A 21,394-nucleotide genomic window follows, 5' to 3' on the forward strand; every position below is an offset into this window, starting at 1 on the left:
CAGGGGCGACAGGGGCACTCCCTGACTTCACCCGATCCCAGAGACCCCCAAGGTCAGCGCAGCAGGAGGTGGACCACAGCGGAAAGTGAGGCACAGGGTGGGGGTGGGGGTTCCCAAACTGTCCTGACCCCAACCGGCTGGAGGCCACACACACGCACAAGCTGAAGCACAAAGGCCACTCGCCCTAGTAACACCAGAACTCCGGTGACACAAGAAGAGACTCACACAGACGGGAGACGCGGGCGCGGGGCTCTCACACCCAGACACAGGGACACAGCGGCGGACACAGCCCCCGCCGGCCCACGGCGACACGCCCGGGACCTCCGGAGGACCCCGGCGCCTGGAGCGCCTCCCCCGCACTCGCAGACTCGGGGACACGCGAGGATCCCGCGGAGGCAGGGCCCCCGCGCTCACTCACCCGCCTCGGCCGCCCGGGCCCGCGCCTTTGTCATGCGCGCCGCTCACAAAGGCGCTCGGCGGCCGGCGCCGCGCCTCCAGCTCCTCAGGCCGCCGCGGGCGCCCATGGCCGGGACGGCGCCCCCACCGCCGCCGCCGCCGCCGCCGCCGCCCGAGCCAATGGCCGCGCCGCCCGCCCGCCCGCGAGGTCCGGGCCCGCCGGGACTGCGCCCGCGCCCGCCGCGCTCCGAGGCCTGGTCCCGCCGCCGCTGCCGTGCGCGACGCGGCGCCGCCCCCACCCGCCCGGTCCCGGGGCGCCGCGGCTGAGGTCACCGCTTAACCCCTGGTGGCCGGGGCCGCGGCCGCCGCGCCCCCTCCCTGCTCCGAGCGCGCCGCGAGGGAGATGGGGCCTCCCTCAACCCGCTGCGAGCCCCCAGCGGTCCCGGCAGCCCACCCGGCCCCCCACAGTACAGGGAGGAAACTGAGGCCCGCGGGGATGGGGCCCGTCCCCGGCCACACGACGACCTCCTCGCTCCTTCACCCACCCCGGGGTCCCCGCTTCCCGCCTCCCGCTTCTCCTTCCCCCGTTCTCCCGCGGAGAGATCCCGCAGGCGCGCAGGGTGCTGGCTTCTCCCCCGCTTCAACATTTTGCCCTGAGGTTCCCCCAAATGGGTGAGAGATTCCTGGGTCGGCCCCAGGGGAAACCCTAGACTTATGACCTGCCCCTCAACCAGTCTCAGCGGCCCCCTACTGCCCTCCCACCCCCGCCATGGCAACATGGGGAACCTTGCAGCCATGCACCCTAACCTCCAAGAACAACCCTGGCGGGTTCAGGCATTAGCGGCTTTGAGACTGACAACACCCCAGTGATGTAGCCCCATTTTCCCCAGAAGAAAACTGAGGCTCAGAACTGTGAGTAACTTGGCAAAGCTCACTGAGCAGCAAAGTGCTGGGACTGAGATCCTATCACTCCTCTGCCTTTGCAGCTCCAAAGCTGCCAAACACTAGGTACTCCCTCCTGAAATTCCAAAGAGGGCCTCTGGATATGATGCAATTAATTACAGTTATCAGGTCATTAATTAAGATTATCGGCGTTGTTGTTAAACACTCCCCCGCTACCTCTCTATTTGCAAGGAAATTCACACGCGGGCTTATCAGCAATTACTCCTGGGTTGATAATGATAAGTTCTGCAGCCTCCAAAGGGTACAGGTGCATGTAGGTTGAAATCATTTTCAGCTTGTGTTCCTTACAGCCTACAACCGGCAAAAACGTTTTTTTGTTGTTGTTGTTGTTGTTTGGTTTTTTTTTTTTTTTTAGTACTCCCTATTTGTCAGGCACCAACCTCAGGGGCTACCAATGAGAGGAGGAAGCAGACAGACCCCAGCCCCGCCCCCTCGGAGCTCATAGGCTTAGGAGAAGACACAAATAAACACAAGGCTACAGTGCAGCGAGACAAGTCACACAGGCCACACTCTGAAATCATCTTATTCACCGACTCGGTTTGTTTATTATCCCTCTCCACACAAGAACATAAGCACCACAGAGTCGTCCTAAGCCCCAGGCTAGGGCAACACTGGCTCATAGTAATAGGCGGTGGATATTCTTTGAGCATTTTTGCTCTGTTCCACACATCGTTCTAGTCATGCAGGAGACATCAGTGAACACAACAGGCACGGCCCCTGCCCTGATGTGAATAAATGATGGCAGGACAGCAGACAGGAGAGATTTGGGGATGCTAGCAAAGCAGGAAGAACACTTCAGATGTCCATTGAGTGACCTCAGGCTCATGGTATTAAGCTTTGGACCAGAATATGGACTTTTGGGTCCTGCTGTCATAGCCAGAGCCAAGTACATGTGCCAGAGCCAAGTACACGTCCCAGATCAACATCGCAGTCTTACACAATTTACTCCAACCCCTTCCTTGGCTATCTGTTTTTTTTCTTTCTTTCTTTCTTTCTTTCTTTCTTTCTTTCTTTCTTTCTTTCTTTCTTTCTTTCTTTCTTTCTTTCTTTCTTTCTTCTTTCTTTCTTTCTTTCTTTCTTTCTTTCTTCCTTCCTTCCTTCCTTCCTTCCTTCCTTCCTTCCTTCCTTCCTTCCTTCCTTCCTTCCTTCCTTCCTTCCTTCCTTCCTTCCTTCCTTCCTTCCTTCCTTTAAGAGACTGGGTCTTGGCTGGGCGCGGTGGCTCACACCTGTAATCCCAGCACTTTGGGAGGCCGAGGCGGGCAGATCACGAGGTCAGGAGTTTGAGACCAGTCTGGCCAACATAGTGAAACCCTGTCTCTACTAAAAATACACAAAAAATTAGCCGGGTGTGGTGGTGTGCGCCTGTAATCCCAGCTACTCAGGAGGCTGAGGCAGGAGAATCACGTGAACCTGGGAGGCGGAGGTTGCAGTAAGCCAAGATCATGCCACTGCACTTCAGCCTGGGTGACAGAAAGAGACTCTGTCTCAAAAAAAGAGACTGGGTCTTGCCCTGTGGCTCAGGCTGGCACAATCAGCTCAATATAACCTCAAACTCCTGGGCTCAAGCAATCCTCCTGCCTCAGCCTCCTGAGTAGCTGGGACTGCAGGTGCGGGCATGGTGGTGCCTGTAGTGCCTGTATTGCCAGGTAGCCATGCCTAGCTAATTTTTTTTTTTTTTTTTTTTTTTTTTTTTTTTTTTTGTAGAGATGGTGGTCTTACTATGTTATCCAGGTTGGTCTTGGACTCCTGGGCTCAAGAGATCATCCCATCTCGGCCTCCCAAAGTGCTGGGATTACAGGTGTGAGTCACCGTGCCCAGCCTCCTTTATTATCTTATTTCTCATCTGATCCTGAAATGTCTGACTCCTCCAGCTCAGGATGCCCTTACCTTCTTTGGTTGTACTGAGTGTTACCCTCCCCTCCAAGAACCATCACAAGGCCCAGAATCCCCAGGAGGCCTTTTCACATGGCCTCCTCCATTCCCTGATCTCCCCCCTCCCCCCCGCCCGAGCTCTATAGCACCTAGTCCTTTTGTTATAAGTTGGCTCTGGGTGATAACTGATTTGACCCATCTAGCTTGAGGGCAGCTATGATACAGCCTTGAGGGCAGGGGTCATGCCCCAGACCCCCATTGTCCCCCTAGAGTCCAGCACAGTTTAGGGGCATACTCATTAGAGGATCATAATGGATTCTAAAGGACACCCTAGAACCCTTATCAATAGAACCCTCTGGGTCTAGGGTTCCAAACCACCTGCTCATAAAACAAATTGAGTCTGCAGAAGCATTTTGTTTTCCCTATAGTGGTTTTCTTGTTGTTGTCAGTTGCCATCATTTAGTCATTGGGAGATTTCCCATAAAAAGTCAGATTGCAGCCAGGAGCAGTGACTCATGCCTATAATCCCAGCACTTTAGGAGGCCAAGGCAGGAGGATTGCTTGAGGCCAGGCATTTTAGACCAGCCTGGGCAACATCGGGAGACACCCCATCTCTACAAAAATGAAAAATAAACCTAGCCAGATGCAGTAGTGCATGCCTGTAGTCCCAGTTGCTCAGGTGGCTGAGGTGAGAGGATCACTTGAGCCCAGGAGTTTGAGGCTGCAGTGAGCCATGATCCCACCACTGCACCCCAGCCTAGGCAACAGCATGACCCTGTCTCTGAAAAAAAAAAAATTAAAAGCCAGATTTTTAGCTTATCTTAACAAATCTGAAGATCTGATAATGCCAGGTCCACATTCCCCCATGGCCACACTCTGCAGGGCCCCAGGAGTGGTGGCCCTTTAGACACAGCTGTGCTCTCTACTTGTCAGTGTCACTCCCAGCCCTCTGTCACTCCTCTGATTTGAGGCCCCTCCTCTGTGATTTAGTGTTTTAATTTCATTTTCCCCCTCTACTCTCCACTTTGATGAGAAAGAATCACATCACAAAACATACGCTGGAAAATAAATAAACCTGCAGCCCTCGCAGTCCAGGCCAGCCCTCAGCAGGCCACATCCTCACATACTCTTGTCCTCCTGACATGCACCTGCCTCTTCACTCTCACTTTCCCAAAAGCACATTCTTTTTTTTCTTTTTTGAAGATAGAGTCTTGCTGTGTCACTGAGGCCGGAGTGCAATGATGTGATCTCAGCTCACTGTAACCTCCACCTCCCAGGCTTAAGTGACCCTCCTACCACAACCTCCTAACTGAGACTACAGGTGCACACCATCATGCCCTGCTAATTTTTGTATTTTTTTTGTAGAGATGGGGTTTCATTATGTTGCCCAGGCTGGTCTTGAACTCCTGGACTTAAGTGATCCTCCCACTTTGGCCTCGCAAAGTGCCAGGATTACAGGTGTGAGCCATTGTGCCCTACCCCAGTTGTACACTCTAACCTCCACAGCACAAATGAATGCACAGGTGTTTCTCTGAGCCTTTGCCCTCAGCTGGAATACCCCTGACTACTCCATCCCCCAGACACTATGGTTAATTGCTTTTTAGTGCTGTCAACATAAATAGCACCTTCTCTGGGAGCTCTTTCCAAGGACTTCCGCACTGGGCCCCTGGTTCCTACCCGCAGCCTGCATTCCCTGGTCAGTGTGCCCTACCTACCATGTGTGGTGGCATGTTTGCCATGTGTCTCCTCCCCGGACTGTGAATCCACGGAGGCCGGACTCTGTTGTTTCATTCCGGGTGGTATCCCCGGCACCTGCTCCAAAACCTGCTGCAGCATAGACAGGAGACAAATATGTGCTGAATAGATGAGTGGATGGGTTTCAATAGCCACAAAAGGAACAAAAAGGATTTCTGGGAACATTTCCATGTCCCAGAACATTCAATTAACCAGAATCACCCACTCACTGAGCACTCTGGTGAGGGCAGGATTTATTGTGTAAGCAAAATCATCGATGATACATTACATCTGGATGGGACTCAGGCGTCCGTCCTCCTTGTCTCCACTGCTGACCTGGGAAAGGGAATGAGGGCGTACAGGGGTGGTATTTCCCTGGTCAGAGAGGCTAGGTGACCTGTCCAAGGTTGCTCAGCAATCTGGTGGAAAAGCCAAGATGGGGACCCAGGGCCCTCGCTGCTGCCTCCCAGTCTGGCCCCACTCCCACCAGTCAGCTCCATAGTGCAGGGGTCCCCAATCCCCTGGCCATGGACCAGAACCAGTCTGTGGCCTGTTAGGAACCAGGCCACACAGCAGGAGGTGAGTGGCAGGTAAGCAAGCTTCATGTGTATTTACAGCCACTCCCATCACTCACATTACCACCTGAGATCTGCTTCCTGTCAGATAAGCAGCGGTGGCATTAGATTCTCAGAGGACCACAAGCCCTATTGTGAACTGCACATGTGAGGGATCTAGATTGCACGCTCCTTATGAGAATCTAATGCCTGATGATCTGTCACTGTCTCCCATCACCCCCAGATGGGACCGTCTGGTTACAGGAAAACAAGCTCAGGGCTTCCACTGATTCTACATTATGGTGAGTTGTATAATTATTTCATTATATATTACAATGTAATAATAGAAATAAAGTGTACAATAAATGTCATGCACTCGAATCATCCCGAAACCATCCCCCAACCCCAACTGTGGAAAAATTGTCTTCCACATCCACGAAACCAGTTCCTGATGCCAAAAAGTTTGAGGGTGATCAAAAAAGTAGATCAAAAAGTTTGATCTACCTCTGCCGTAGAAAAGAAACTGGCTGGGCATGGTGGCTCACACCTGTAATCTCAGCACTTTGGGAGGCCAAGGCAGACGGATCACCTGAGGTCAGGAGTTTGAGACCAGCCTGGCCAATATGGCAAAACCCTGTCTCCACTAAAAATATAAAAATTAGCTGGGCGTGGTGGCACGCGCCTGCAATCCCAGCTACTAGGGAGGCTGAGGCAGGAGAATCACTTGAACCCAGGAGGCGGAGGTTGCAGTGAGCTGAGATTGTGTCACTGCACTCCAGCCCAGGCGACAGAGCAAGACTCCTTCTCCCAAAAAAAAAACAAAAACAAACAAACAAACAAAAAAACAGAAAATGGGTGGGCTGGGCATGTTGGCTGGCAAGGCACAATGACTCACATCTGTAATCCCAGCACTTTGGGAGTCTGAGGTGGGTGGATCACTTGAGGTCAGGAGTTCAAGACCAGCCTGGCCAACATGACGAAACTTCGTCTCCACTAAAAATACAAAAATTAGCTAGGCGTGGTGGCAGCTGCCTGTAATCCCAGCTACTCAGGAAGCTGAGGCAGGAGAATCTCTTAAACCCGGGAGGCGGAGGTTGCAGTGAGCCAAGATCATGCTGCTGTACTCCAGCCTGGGAGACAGAACAAGACTCCGTCTCAAGAAAAAAAAAGAGGCCGGGCGCGGTGGCTCAAGCCTGTAATCCCAGCACTTTGGGAGGCCGAGACAGGCGGATCACGAGGTCAGGAGATCGAAACCATCCTGGCTAACACAGTGAAACCCCGTCTCTACTAAAAAATACAAAAAACTAGCCGGGCGAGGTGGCGGGCGCCTGTAGTCCCAGCTACTCGGGAGGCTGAGGCAGGAGAATGGTGTAAACCTGGGAGGCGGAGCTTGCAGTGAGCTGAGATCCGGCCACTACACTCCAGCCTGGGCGACAGAGCGAGACTCCGTCTCAAAAAAAAAAAAGAAAAAAGAAAAAAAAAGAAAGAAAGAAAGTGGGTGGATGGGAATGTGGACTTCCCAAGTCTGGATACCCGCCTCGCATAGGCAGTATGAATGGAGAGTGCCGAGCCAGCAGCCAGTCCTTGTTATGCACTACGTCATCAAGCCAATCGTGAACAGGCTAGTATCAAAGAGAGAATGGGTCACATTTTGCTTACAAATGAGGATGATAGAGTCTGTCTTACCAAGTTGAAACCCTCTTCCCATAACATTCCTGCCCCTGTTCAATAGGACAGGAATTTTGAGGGGAGCTGGGATGCACTAAGCAACCCCTGAAGTCTTCTAGGTTCTTCATAATCCAGGACCTGCATTTGGGGGGAAGCAAGCTAAGGTCAAAGACACAGCCACAGGTGTCCCAGGGGATCAGGCGGAAGGAAGCCTGACTTCCCTGAGCTGCTCCTTTACGGGACTTAGTGTCAGGAGAGACTAGTGTGAGTAGCCCATTCTCCTGGTGATGCAGTGTCAAAATAACCACGGCAGGCTGGCACAGTGGCTCACGCTTATAATCTCAGCACTTTGGGAAGCCAAGTTGGGAGGATTGCTTGAGCCCAAGAGTTCAAGACCAGCCTGGGCAACATAGCAAGACCCCATCTCTACAAAAATAATGATAAAATAATAATAGCAAACGCCTAACAGCACTCTTTATATACCAGGTTCTGTTTAAACACTTCACATGTATTAGCTCATTTAATCCTCACAGGAACCCTATAAAGTGGATACTTTTATCCCCATTTTACCAATGAGGAAACTGAGGCACAAAGACACTGTGTCCTAGCCTTGAATGTTCGTCAAAATGACCTGTTCTTACTCAGCACCCCTTCACTTGAACCACTTGAGTGGATTTTTATTCCTTGAAAGCAAAGAAGCCTATGATGAGAGGAGAGATGAATATTCGGGTGGTGCTGTTTGTCCCTGGCTACTGTCCTGGTGCAGGACGAAGGGGCCATTCCTGAGTCCTGTGCAAGAAGAGTGACCAATTAAGGCACAAGGTATCCCCAGCACCCTGCTTTAACCTTCCTGTATCTCCTAAAACAGAAAAGACCAAGCGGGGGAGGGGCGCGGGTACAGTGATTCACACCTGTAACCCCAACACTTTGGGAGGCCGAGGTAGGCGGATTACCTGAGGTCAGGAGTTCGAGACCAGCCTCGCCAATATGGTGAAACCCCGTCTGTACTAAAAATACAAAAATCAGCTGGGTGAGGTGGTCTGCGCCTATAGTCCCAGCTACTCAGGAGGCTGAGGCAGGAGAATAGCTTGAACCTGCGGAGCAGAGGTTGCAGTGAGCCGAGATCACACCACTTCACTCCAGCCTGGGCAACAGAGCGAGACTTTATCTCAAAAAAAAAAAAAGAAAGAAAAAAGAAAAGGTCAAAGGGAAAGGGACAAAGGACAAAGCCTTAGCACAGGGTAAATGTGGGCTGGGGTATCAGAGGCAGCTGCAAACACATACAGCTTCTCTACCCAGCAGGCCAAAGCCCGCAGGCCCCAGGGGGCCACCTACTCCTCAGGGGTATCTGCAGCCTCCTCTAGGGATAACAGGCAGAGCACTTGGGGCTGTCTGCTGAGCCAAGGGGAGGTTGCATTTCTCGGCTTGGGGCCTGGCCAAGGAGCCAGAAAGGACAAGGAGACAAGGTCTTTGCTTCCTGGCATCAGATTACTGCTCCAACCCAGGGCTCAGAGCACCAGGCCAGGCTCCCAGGCATAAGAGTTGCTGGTCAGCTGATGGCAGACAGGGCAGAGGGCCTGTTCTAGAAGTTACCATAAAGATAGAGGGAATGTGTCACTGGCTGCTGAGGAGAGGAAGCAGGGAGAGAGCCCAGGGGACACAATGAACCTCCAGCCTTGCCAAGCAGACCTGGCTGGAGACTGTGGGCCAGGGCAAGAGGTCCTCAGGAGGGCAGGGCCTTGGCCTGGGCCTAGAGAGAGACTTCAGTGACACTTGGTGGGTGGCGGGGGGCGGGTGCTCAGCTCCCACTGGCTGGCCTGGGCTGTGGTAGGAGGGCCTGGCCATGGCTGCAGCCTGGCACCAGCCCCAGAAACCTTCATCATCCCACAGTTTCACTGCCCAGGGCGGGGAGGCTCCATAAGCTCCCTGGTCTCCCAGATGAAAGACGCTTTCTAAGAGTCATAAAACCATCCCCACTCAGAACAATGGGCTGTTATCCGGCTGTGTCCTTCACATAAACTCCCATGAGCAACACACCAGAAGCTGCAGGCAGGGGTTTTATAGACTGGCTTTTTGGACCAGCCCCAGAGCTCATTAACATCTACTCCCTTGCCCTCTGCGGAGGCTGTGTGGAGGCGGCATGGAATCACACCCATCTCTCCCGTTTACAGAGGCCCACTGTGTGCCACGCCTCCAGGCAACCCTGCAAGGAAGGTGGCTCTATCCTGCTTTGTGAATAAATACAGAGGCCCAGAGAGGTTAAGTGGCTTGTTCAAGGTCACACAGTGGGAGAGTGAAAGAGCTGGGGTTTAAATCCAGAGTCCATGCTCCTTCCCCCAGACTGTGTGACCTCTGGTTAAGCTTGCCCAAGTCTTCCCCCAAAACTCAAGAGGTTAAGCTCCCAGATATGACATCTTCTGAGACCCGAAAGCCCAGGATGGTCATGTTGACCCACCTAGTGGGTCAGCAGAGGCACAGGGGGTGGGTCACCTTGGAAGGGAGACTTAGCACGTCAGGGACATGACATGAAAGAGGCCCTGAGCCCCTTCCCTCCGCCGAAACCCAGAGTCCCCACTGTATCCCACATTCACCCCTCCAAAGACCTTTCACCCCATTCCTCCTCTGAAGGCCACCTGTGCTGATGATGTCCCCACTTTTATTCTGCATCTGTCTACATTTACCATATGCCAGGCTCTGCAGTCTTAATGCATGATCCCATTGACTACTGCAAGAACTCTGTAGAATGTCTGCCTTCTTTTTTTTTTTTTTTTCTTTTTTAAGATGGAGTCTTGCTCTGCTCTGTCACCTAGTCTGTAGTACGGTAGCACGATCTCGGCTCATTGCAACCTCTGCCTCCCAGGTTCAAGCAATTCTCTTGCCTCAGCCTGCCAAGTAGCTGGGATTCTAGGCGCCCGCCACCATGCCCGGCTAATTTTTGTATTCGGGGTTTTCACCATGTTGGCCAGGCTGGTTTCAAACTCCTGACCTCAAGTGATCCACCCACCTTGGCCTCCCCAGTTGCTGGGATTACAGGCATGAGCCACCACGCCCAACCAGAATGGCTGCTTTCAAGATCTCCTTTTTCATACAAGAAACTGAGGTCCAGAAAGGTAAGTAGCATGCCTGAGGTCACACAGCAAGTAAACAAAAGATTCCAGGTCTATCTGACTGTCCCCCACCACACTGCCCCAAAACTTCGCAATGTAGGTCCAGCAGACACTCTATCCCCACCTTCTCAATCCCACAGTACTGGCTTACAACCCTGGGTGTCACCACAGATGCATGGATAACGACAATAACAGCTGCTCCTTCATGGGTACCTTCTGAGTGCCAACCTCACCACCCCATGTACCATCTCCTATCTACACAACAACCCTCAATGTTGATATTGCAATTCCTATTCTGCAGATGAGGAAACTGAGGCTCAGAAAGGGGAAATGTCTTACCCATTGTCCCGCAGAGCTGGTAAGTGGGGGTGCCAGGGTTTGAACTCTCTTCTCTCTGGTTCCAGAACCACTGTTCCTTCCAGGTAAGCCAGCATGACAGTGAGACCAAACCATCCCAATAAAGACTTGGCATGTATTCAGCAAACATCCCAGGTGCCTAGGGTGTGCCCAGCACCATTCCAGGAGCCGCCAGTAAAAGAAACAAGACTGCTGTGTGGCCAGGTGCAGTGGCTCACGTCTGTAATCCCAGCATTTTGGAAGGCCGTGACGAGTGGATCACCTGAGGTCAGGAGTTCAAGACCAGCCTGGCCAACATGGTGAAACCCCATCTCTACTAAAAATACAAAAATTAGCCAGGCATGGTGGCAGGCGCCTGTAATCCCAGCTACTCAGGAGGCTGAGGCAGGAGAATCGCTTGAACCTGGGAGGCAGAGGTCACAGTGAGCCGAGATCGTCCCACTGCACTCCAGCCTAGGCAACAAGAGCAAGATTGCGTCTCAGAAAAAAAAAAAAAAAAAAAAAAAAAGACTGATATGATCCTGGCCCCATGGCCCCATAAGCCCCATGGAAGGTTACCAGGGACCCCCAATCATTCCTGGCTGCTCTGCTTAGAGCCTCACTTATAGCTGCCTCCTCTCATCCTCCAGTGCCACCCCTCTCCTCTGAGCTCCCAGGAACTTCCCAGATAGCCTGCCCCAGCCCCTGCGAAGGCAGTCCACAGCTCTTCATCTCATGGGTCATTTTGCCCTCGGATGCTTCTCAACCAGCTCCTAACTGGGCAAACCAGATAGGCAGCTGTGGTGGCCCAGGCTTCCCTGAAGAACCCCTTAGACCCAGCCCAGAAGCCACTGCTGGCATCCACAGCACTTTTGTGGAGGTGGTTTGCTCACAGGCTTCCCCACCCTGAGAAGCTGGCTTGGGGTCTGCCCTATGTCACCATGCCTTCTACTGTCTGTGGCTGCCAAGGACAAGCCAACTGCTCAGAACAACTCATGGATACATCTGGTTAACTAGTTAATGCCAGACCCTGTGTTAAAAGATCTTAATTGGCCGGATGTGGTGGCTCATGCCTGTAAACCCAAGGCATGAGAGGCCAAGGAAGGCCAAGGAAAGTGGATCACTTGAGGTCAGGAGTTCAAGACCAGCCTGGCCAACATAGTGAAACCCTGTTTCTACTAAAAATACAAAAATTAGCTGGGTGTAGTGGTACGTGCCTGTAGTCCTAGCTACTTGGGAGGCTGAGGCAGGAGATCGCTTGAGCCCAAGAGGTAGAGGTTGCAGTGAGCCAAGACTGTGCCACTGCATTCCAGCCTGGGCAACAGAGCGAGACTCCGTCTCAAACAAAACAAAACAAAACAAAATGATCTTAATCATCATCTGCATCACCATCAACATGGCTAACATTTATTGAACACTTGGCTACACGACAAGACCTGAGCCAGCCCTTTACTGTATTATGCCACGGAAACACAATAATCCCATGAAGTAAGTACTGGAACCACCCCACATAACAGATGAGCACACCGATAAGCAGAGACGTTAAGCCGTAGCACCAAGTACTATAGTGCTTGTTAAATTGTCTGTTACCCCTGCTATACTGTAATCCTCCTGAGGGCAGGATCATGTATCCAGTGCACAGAGCTGTGTCTCCAGAATGCAGTGCCTGGCATAGAAGAGGAATTCAATAAACAGTCTTTAGATGAATGAATGGATGGAGGATGGATGGATGGATGAAAATTTTGGGTGGTGGACAAATGGATGGATGGAGGATGTCTGGATGGCTGGCTGGCTGGATGGATGGATGGATAGATGGATGGATAGATGGATGGACAGATGAATACAATTGAAAACCAAAAGGAGGATGAGCACAGTGGTTTATGCCTGTAACACTTTAAGAGGTCAAGGTGGGAGGATCTCTTGGGCCCTGGAGTTCAAGACCAGCCTGGGCAACATAGTCTACAAAAAGTAAAAATAAATTATACAGGCATGGTGGTGTACGCCTGTGGTCCTAGCTACTTGGGAGGCTAAGGTGGGAGGATCACTCGAGCCCGGGAGTTCAAGGCTGCAATGAACTGTGATCATGCCACTGTACTCCAGCCTGGGGGACAGAGCAAGACTCTGTTTCAAATAAATAAATAAACAAACAAAGAAAATAATTATCTTAATGAATTTTTTTAAAGTAAAGAAAACCAAGAGGAAAGGAAAGGGGCCGGGTGCAGCAGCTCACACCTATAATCCTAGCACTTTGGGAGACCAAGGCAGGCAGATCACTTGAGTTCAGGAATTTGAGACCAACATGGCAAAACCCCATCTCTACTAAAAATACGAAAATTAGCCAGGTATGGTGGCTTATGCCTGTGGTCCCAGCTACTCAGGAGACTGAGGCAGGAGAATCGCTTGAACCCCGGAGGCATAGGTTGCAGTGAGCCGAGATCGTGCCACTGCATTACAGCCTGGATGACCGAGTGAGACTCTATCTCAAAAAAAAAAAGAAAGAAAGAAAGAAAGAAAGAGAGAGAGAGAGAGAGAGAGAGAGAGAGAGAAGAAAGAAAGAAAGAAAGAAAGAAAGAAAGAAAGAAAGAAAAAGAAAGAAAGAAAGAAAGAAAGAAAGAAAGAAAGAAAGAAAGAAAGAAAGAAAGAAAGAAAAGAAAAGAAAAGAAAAGAAAAGAAAAAAGAAAAGGAAGAGGAAAAGCACTAGAGGGCAATAACCCTCCTTTCCCAGTCACCCACCCCCTCAGTGAATAGGTCGGAAACTGGATGCAGTTTTTCTGCTAACTGGAAAATCCCCTCGCAAGGATTCCAGGCAAAGTAGAGAAGAGTATGTTGATGTTTTAGGGGTAGGAAAAAAAAAAAAAAAAAAAAAAAAGGAGCGTCCTGGGGGTGATGAACTTTGAGAGAGCTCAGTAAAGATAGCAGCATACAGAGTCTGATCAAGCATTTTCCCAGAAGCCACTGGGAATTTAACCTGCTCAATCCCAAACTGCAGGTCTCTGGATGAGCTCCGGCTGGGGGGTACGGGTGGCGCCATAAAATGTCTCCAATGTAGCGAGCTCCCTGCCCTGTGGCTCCAGGGTGGGGCCTGGGAACAGAGCCTTGCCAGACTCTCAAGTTCTATTCAGAGTCAATCCCAGCCCATTCCCTGGATGCTGTCTCAGAATTGTGTGTGGGGCACCCGCCAGGAGCCTAGAACTTTAGGGAGATGATTCTCTGGCGTATTAAAAGATCTCATGCCGACCCACAAATCCTCTGACCACATGAATTCTGATCAGCGGCGTCAGCCAGCCACTCGGTTCTGGGGTGAGATCAATGTGAAGCAGGTTGCCCCCTTCCCCCACCCCTGCATTCCCTGATCAGAGCCCAGGGCTTCCAGTTTCCTGTGGGAGAAGCAAGACTCAGAGATGAAACAACCCAGTAGTCCCAGAAAAGCAGGCATGGAGGCCTGTGGCCCAGTTTCGTAGTTTCCAGAACAACTTTTCAAGAAAATGAAGAAGAGATAAAGGCTAGAAAGCAGAGTGGGATCCCTGCCCCACTTAGAGACATCCACCGCCTGAATGGAACAAGTCATTGCTGTCCAAGACAGCACAACGAGGCATCCTGCCATCCCTGAGCCTTGTCTTTTTTTTTTCTTTTGGAGACAGGGTCTCGCTCTTGTCCAGGCTGGAGTGCAGTGGTGTGATCTTGGCTCACTGCAAACTCTGTCTCACAGGCTCAAGCAATTCTCATGCTTCAGCCTCTAAGTAGCTGAGACTACAGGCACACACCGCCACGTCTGACTAATTTTCATATTTTCAGTAGAGATGGGGTTTCACCATGTTGCCCAGGCTGATCTGAAACTCCTGGGCTCAAGCAATCCACCCACCTTGGCCTCCCAAAGTGCTGGGATTACAGGTGTGAGTGACTGCGCCCAGCCAGCCTTGTCTATTTGTCAGAAACGGAGTTGGGGCAAACCTGGTGCCAAGACATGGCCTTCCTTTCATTGAGCATTTGCTATGCACCAGGCTTAGTGATCTGCCTGGGATAACTCTCAACCCTCTCAACACCTCAGTGAGACCAAGTGACTCAACCAAGTTCACACCATCTGAAGGGACAGAGCTGAGATTTGAACCCAAGTCTGACCAAAAAGTCCAAATTTGTCCACTAATAAGGTGGAAAGGACTTAGGAGGCCTCTTCTCCCGCAAACGTTGGCATTCCGGGTTTATTCCAAAAATTGGCCACACAGACTAGGGGCAGGTTTTCACAGAGATCGCTCCAGTCTTGGCCAGTCCCCCGAAAATCAGAAGCAATAAGAACCTCCCCCGCATTCCTGCGCTCCCTGGGCTTTGCGGCCATGCAGGGAGGACAGAGAGGGAGCACTGGCAGGGAACACAGAGAGGGCACCCGGGAGCCACCCATTCGAGCAATTCAGAGACTTTCAGAGCTGGCAGGGCCCTGAGGAATCGGGGGTGGGGTGGAGGGAGTTATTGCCCTCTAGTTATTTTCCTCCTGGTTTTCTTTACTTTTTTTTTTTTTTTTTTTTTGAGAGAGATGGTCTCGCTCTGTCATCCAGGCTAGAGTGCAGTGGCGGGATCTCAGCTTACTGCAACCTCCACCTCCAGAGTTCAAGCAATTCTCCCGCCTTGGCCTCCAGAGTGGCTGGGACGCAGGCGCACGCCACCATTCTTGGCTAATTTTTGTATTTTTAGCAGAGATGAGGTTTCACCATGTTGGCCAGGCTGGTTTCAGACTCCTGATCTCAAGTGATCTGCCCGTCTCAGCCTCCCAAAGTGCTGGGATTACAGGCATGAGCCACAGCACTCAGCCTCTTTAAAAAAAAAAAAAAAATATTAAGAAAATGATTTTATTTCTTTATTTGGAAAGGAGTCGCGCTCTGTTGCCCAGGCTGGAGCGCAGTGGTGTCATCACAGCTCACGGCAGCCTGGAACTTCTGGGCTCAGGTGATCCTTCCATCTCAGCCTCCCGAGTAGCTGGGACCACAAGCGTGTGCCACCAGGAACAAGGCTAGAACCCATGGCTCAAGCCAACATCCTGCTTTCCTAGAGAGAGAAACTGAGGCCCCAAGAGGGCAAGCATTTGCTCAAGGTCATGCAGGGCATGAAGAATAGAGTGGGGAGCAGAGGCAGCCTCCTGGCTTCCAGCCTAGGGTCCCATCCCCCATCCCAATTGGCTCAAACCAACCATGACATTGGGACCCTTTTTACCAGATAGAATGGATGCTTATCAGATTTAATTACAACATTGCTCACGGGGAGGGACAGGGTAGACTAAGATGGGGAGGGAGAAGGTGGGCAGGGGCTCCTACTTAACCCCACTGGCTCCCTCCCTCTCCTCCCTCCCCCTGCTGGGGTATCGGATGTCTCTACAGTAGCTGAGCTGGGTTTGGCTGGGCCAGGAGGAAGGACCAGGGTTACCTGCAGAGCAGGTCACAGTGTGGTCCGGAGAGTTCCCTGTTTTCTTGGTTCCCCTTGAAACAAAGGCTGCCTCTGTTTCTGAGACCAGGACGGATGGGGGAAGGGGGTCTCTGTCATTCTGCTGAAGGAAAAAATGGGAGCAGGCCTGAGCAGGGGAGAAGGGGACTTACTTGGTGGCAGCACCAGGCCACCTGTCTCAGACCTACCTGCTAAGCTCCTAAACTGTGTTCCTATAAGCCTGGTCTCCTGGAATCCAAGGAGTCCATGCTCCAAACTTGTTCACTGCTTCTCGTCCGAGTACCCTGGGAGACTCCCATTCCCCGGGGAGCTGCCTCTCTACGTGATGGGAGGTGCTTACTTCCGGGAACATGAAGACCAGACCAAGTTCAAATCCTTGGTTCCCCATCTGCTGGTCCTATGACCTTGAGTGAGGGAGTTCATGTCTCTGAGTCTCAGCTTCCCTACAATAGAACATGGCTTGGCCGGGCGCGGTGGCTCAAGCCTGTAATCCCAGCACTTTGGGAGGCCGAGACGGGCGGATCACGAGGTCAGGAGATCGAGAGCATCCTGGCTAACCTGGTGAAACCCCGTCTCTACTAAAAAATACAAAAATCTAGCCGGGCGAGGCGGCGGGCGCCTGTAGTCCTAGCTACTTGGGAGGCTGAGGCAGGAGAATGGCATAAACCCGGGAGGCGGAGCTTGCAGTGAGCTGAGATCCGGCCACTGTACTCCCGCCTGGGCGACAGAGTGAGACTCCGTCTCAAAAAAAAAAAAAAAAAAAAAAAAAAAAAGAACATGGCTTGTGTTCCTGCATCCCAAAGTCATTTTATACACACACACACACACACACACACACACACACATATATATATATATATATATAATTTTCCTTGAGACAGGGTCTCACTCTGCTTCCCAGGATGGAGTGCAGTAGTGCCATCTTGGCTCACTGCAGCCTCGACCTCCTGGGCTCAAGTGATCCTCCTACCTCAGCCTCCTGAGAAGCTGGGACAACAGGTGAGCCACCATACCAGGCTAATTTTTGTTTGTTTGTTTTTTGTAGAGTTGGGGTTTTACTATGTTGCCCAGTCTGGTCCAAGGTCATTCTTTTTTTTTTTTTTTTTTTTTCTTGAGATGGAGTCTCCCTCTGTCACCCAAGCTGGAGTGCAGTGACACAATCTGAGCTCACTGCAACCTCCACCTCCCAGGTTCAAGCGATTCTCCTGCCTCAGCTTCTTGAGTAGCTGGGATTACAGGTGCACAACACTCTGCCCAGCTAATTTTTGTATTTTAGTAGAGATGAGGTTTTGCCATGTTCACCAGGCTGGTCTCGAACTCCTGACCTCATGTGATCCATCTGCCTCAGCCTCCCAAAGTGCTGGGACTACAGGCATGAGCCACCATATCCGGAGGTCCAAGTTCATTCTAAGGATTAAATATCAAAGCTTTCAGTCACAGAAGAGACTAGAGACATGGCTTGGGTAATTACCTCTCTTCATACTAATTCTCTGTGTGCATGTGCCAGTGTTGAAAAGCATTCCCAGACATGACTATCATTCGCAGGAAATAAATCACCAGCCCCTGCACTCAGATGGTGTGACCCAGGCCACAAGAGATTCAGTGGCTTGTTTAATGTCCTATAAAGGCAGAAACAACTCTAGAATCCATGGCTCAAAAGTCCCACTGTAGCCCAACCAGAGGCACTGAGTGGGAAGAGCAGGAAATCAGGATTCAGCCAAGCCAGGCTCTAGTCTTGGCTGTGCCATGAACAGTGCGTGACCTTGGGTGATGACTTTGGGTGAAGTGTGCTTTCAACTTTCTGACTGGTGATTTCAGTGTCATTGACCAGCTATGTGACCCAGGGCAAGTGACCTCATCTTTATGGACCTCAGCTTCCTCATCTGTGAAATGGGGTTGCCAGGAGGGCTCAATGAGCTATGGCCTAAAGGATGCCTGGCACAGAGCTTGGTATACGGTGGGTGCCCAATAAATAAAAATGTAGCAATGGTGGGCTGGGTGCAGTGGCTCACGCCTGTAACCCCAGCACTTTAGGAGGCCAAGGCGGGCTGATTACTTGAGGCCGGGAATTCGAGACCAGCCTGGCCAACATGGTGAAACCCCATCTCTACTGAGAATACAAAAATTAGCCAGGCGTGGTGGTGGACGCCTGTAGTCCCAGCTACTTGGGAGGCTGAGGCAGGAGAATCACTTGAACTCAGGAGGCGGATGTTGCAGTGAGCCGGGATCACACCACTGCACTCCAGTCTGGGCAACAGAGCTAGACCCCATCTCCAAAATAAAAAAAGAAAAGAAAAAGAAAATGTAGCAATGGCAATCACAGTTCACTGCAGCCTCAAACTTCTGGGCTCAGGCGATCCTTCCATCTCAGCCCCCCGAGTAGCTGAGACCACAGACGTGTGCCACCAGGAACATGACTAGCATTAGTAGTTAATATTGCTGTGATTAGTATTATCATTAGGAGAAGGAGAAGACAGGATGGGATCAATTTAAGAATCTCTTGTTCCCATGACTGCCCTGGAGAGAAAGTCTAGGAAGAAGATATCGGGAATGTGAATGGAGCCAGGCCAGTCGTCCCCCTGAAAGTCCCAAAGTCTCATTAACTGAAGAGATCCAGCCAGAAGGACTCCTGGCATCACACTCAGAGCAAGCCTTTGCGGGGACAGAAGAGAGGGGTAGCCCTCTCTTCCGCCACCTCAGGAGACTCTGATTTAGGGGCCAAAAGCTGGGGAGACAGCCCTGCCTCAGCAGCCCTGACACTTCTGCCCCTGATGAGGATTTCTCTGGAGGAAAAACCACATAGAGGAGGAGCCAGCCTTGGTGTGGAGCATGCTCTGTTAGAAGCCGGGGGTCGGGAGGTTGGGGAGGCAGGATCTGACTCTGTTCCATCACTTAGCTGTGCGGCCCCAGGCAGCTCACCTGACCTCTCTGAGCCTCCATCCCTCAACTATGAGCATTATCACAATTCCTGCCCGTCCCAGCTCCCCAGGCTGTTGTGAGCACCCTTCAGGACGGCGTTGGCTGGCTTTGTAAACTGTCCAGCACCGTAGGATGAGGTGCTGCCCTCATTAATCACCAAGCTCCCCTAAATAGATGGGCAAGGTGGGGTGGACAGGCAGCACATGAGGTGCCACTCCAGGAGGTCAAAATGTTAAGAAGGAAACAGACGCAGGGCCCAGGCCCCTCCCACCCCTCTGCCACGCCCACTCTCACCTCCTGCCTCCTTTGCCCAGGACACTCCAAGGAAACCCTGACAGTGGTGTCGGAGATCCCGAGCCACAGCTTTCAACCCTCCCTCTGTTGTTGCATGCAACTGTCCTGGGAGTCATCAGTCATTGGTCCTGGATTCTGGTAGCTGGGGGCTACGTGAGGATAGGGTAATCTGCCAAGGAGGCAAAACAGGTGACAGGAGAAGAGCTTGGATGGTGGCATTTCAGCCCCAAGAGGCCAACCAACCAGAGCGTCACACAGTCACCTAAATGTCCCCCTTCCGACCTCAGCTTCACCATGCCAGGCAGGACCCCCTCCCCAGGAAGTCCCGCTCTCCTATGGTAGCAGCCAAGCACAGCAGCTAAGACCTTGGCTGAGCCCTGGAACCATACTCCCTGGGTTCAAAACTCGGCTCCTCTTCCTCAAGCTGTGAAATCTTGAGTAAGTTACTTAACCTCTCTGTGCCTGTTTCCTCTGCTATAAAATAAGAGTGATACCAATAACACTTACCTCATTGGGGTGTCGGGGATGAAAGGCATTTACACACCTACTGTACTTTGTTAGCAAAGTGCTCACCACGAAGTAAGTGCCCAGTAATTTGCCAGACACTGGCCATGCAAATAAAAGAGACTGCCTCCAAAAACAGTGAGCGCTACGCCTGTAATCCCAGCACTTTGGGAGGCCAAGGCAGGTGGATCACCTGAGGTTGGCAGTTCGAAACCAGCCTGACCAACATGGTGAAACCCTGTCTCTACTAAAAATACAAAATTAGCTGGGCACGGTGGCTTATACCTATAATCCCAGCTACTCGGGAGGCTGAGGCAGGAGAATCGCTTGAACCTGGGAGGTGGAGGTTGTGGTAAGCCAAGATTGTGCCATTGCACTCCAGCCTGGGCAACAAGAGGGAAACTCCATCTCAGGGGGAAAAAAAAGTGAGCTCTCCATTCCCAGGGATAGTCAAGCTGTGGCTAAACAGCCACCTGTCGGAGGTTCATGGCCTGGATGACCTTCAAAATGCCTTCCAACTGTGAGCCCACAAAATCCCCCTGTGAAATGGCACCCACCAGCTGCATGCCTCCTCCCTGCTGAGGCCCGGATGACATGGGAGAGAGCTAACGGGGGGAAAAGCAGAGGGAAACAGCCAGGAGCCAGGAGGACCAAGGAAGGAGCCCTGGGCAGGGAGTCAGCCAGTCCGGCTTCCAGCCCCAGTTCCACCACCAATGCATCAATCCACCTCAGTTACTCCCTCGCCTCCAAGCCTCAGTTTTCCCAGCTGTAAAATGATGCCATTGAACTGAAGCCATCTCAAGCTGCATCCCTCACTCTGTGACCCTAAGAAGGAAGTGAGGAAAGTACCCCCCTACACATGCCCTTGCAGTCCACCTCTGCCGTTCTCACTCCAGGTTGCCGTGACCTGCCCCGCTAGGTGGCTGCAGGGTTGGGGTCACACCCATAGAGGCACCCAGCATGGTTCTCCTCACCGAATGCATCCCAAGGTGGCCCCAAGCTCCAGCACCTGCTGAGAGGGAGTAGGGTGTCCCTGGGCCTGACACACAAGGGTGTCAATGATAGTGGGGACCCCTCCCCCACGACCTCCAAAAGATTTTCCTCCAACTCAGCAAGGGGCAGAGATGGTTAAAAACAGAAAGGAAACTGACCTCAATCCTGTGTAGTCCAATCGCAGTCCTCCGGGAAGGGAGCACAAGTGACAGGGGCAGCCCCCTTCTATTGGGAAGGGTCCCGTCTGTCGGTTGAAGTAGCTGGCAGGGCAGGCAGGAGCCCAGAGGGTAAGTACACTGGCTCCCAGGGCTGGGCCCACACAGGGCCCAGGTGTGTGAGTCACTCACTTGCCCAACCTGCCGGGCAGGCGAGGGTGGTGAGCAGAAGGACAGGAGGCGGCCCTGGCAGTCCACGAGGAAAAGCTAGACTGAGTCAAGCCAGCCAGGGCTGGGCCATCCATCAGCCAGCCTGGGAGGGCCAGGAAGCTGGCTCGGGTGAGGAAGGGAGGGGCAAGAACCAAGATGGGGCCTCCAGAGGGGGGGTGCCAAGCAGTAGGGCTGAGCTCCGACGATTGCCCGCTGCCCCAGGAAGGCACACAGGGTCCGGGTACAGGGCAGGGTTGGA

The 21,394-nt window shown here is 52.2% G+C and overlaps 1 protein-coding gene across 5 annotated transcripts in view; it reads right to left on the reverse strand.

Moving 5' to 3' along the window:
• The window catches only part of ARHGEF10L (Rho guanine nucleotide exchange factor 10 like), a 180,143-nt gene extending 159,192 nt beyond the window's left edge, over positions 1-20,951 (reverse strand). For 4 of the 5 annotated variants that reach the window (XM_073007780.1, XM_038010375.2, XM_073007779.1 and 1 more), the window contains exon 1: positions 419-549. The gene's annotated coding sequence lies outside the window, so the exon portion shown is untranslated. Of the gene's footprint in view, positions 1-418; positions 550-20,928 lie in introns of those variants that run through there. The other variant, XM_073007778.1, reaches the window with a different exon arrangement.
• Positions 20,952-21,394: the final 443 nt, after the last annotated feature.

Source organism: Chlorocebus sabaeus, chromosome 20 (genome assembly GCF_047675955.1).
Source record: "Chlorocebus sabaeus isolate Y175 chromosome 20, mChlSab1.0.hap1, whole genome shotgun sequence".
NCBI lineage: Eukaryota > Metazoa > Chordata > Mammalia > Primates > Cercopithecidae > Chlorocebus > Chlorocebus sabaeus.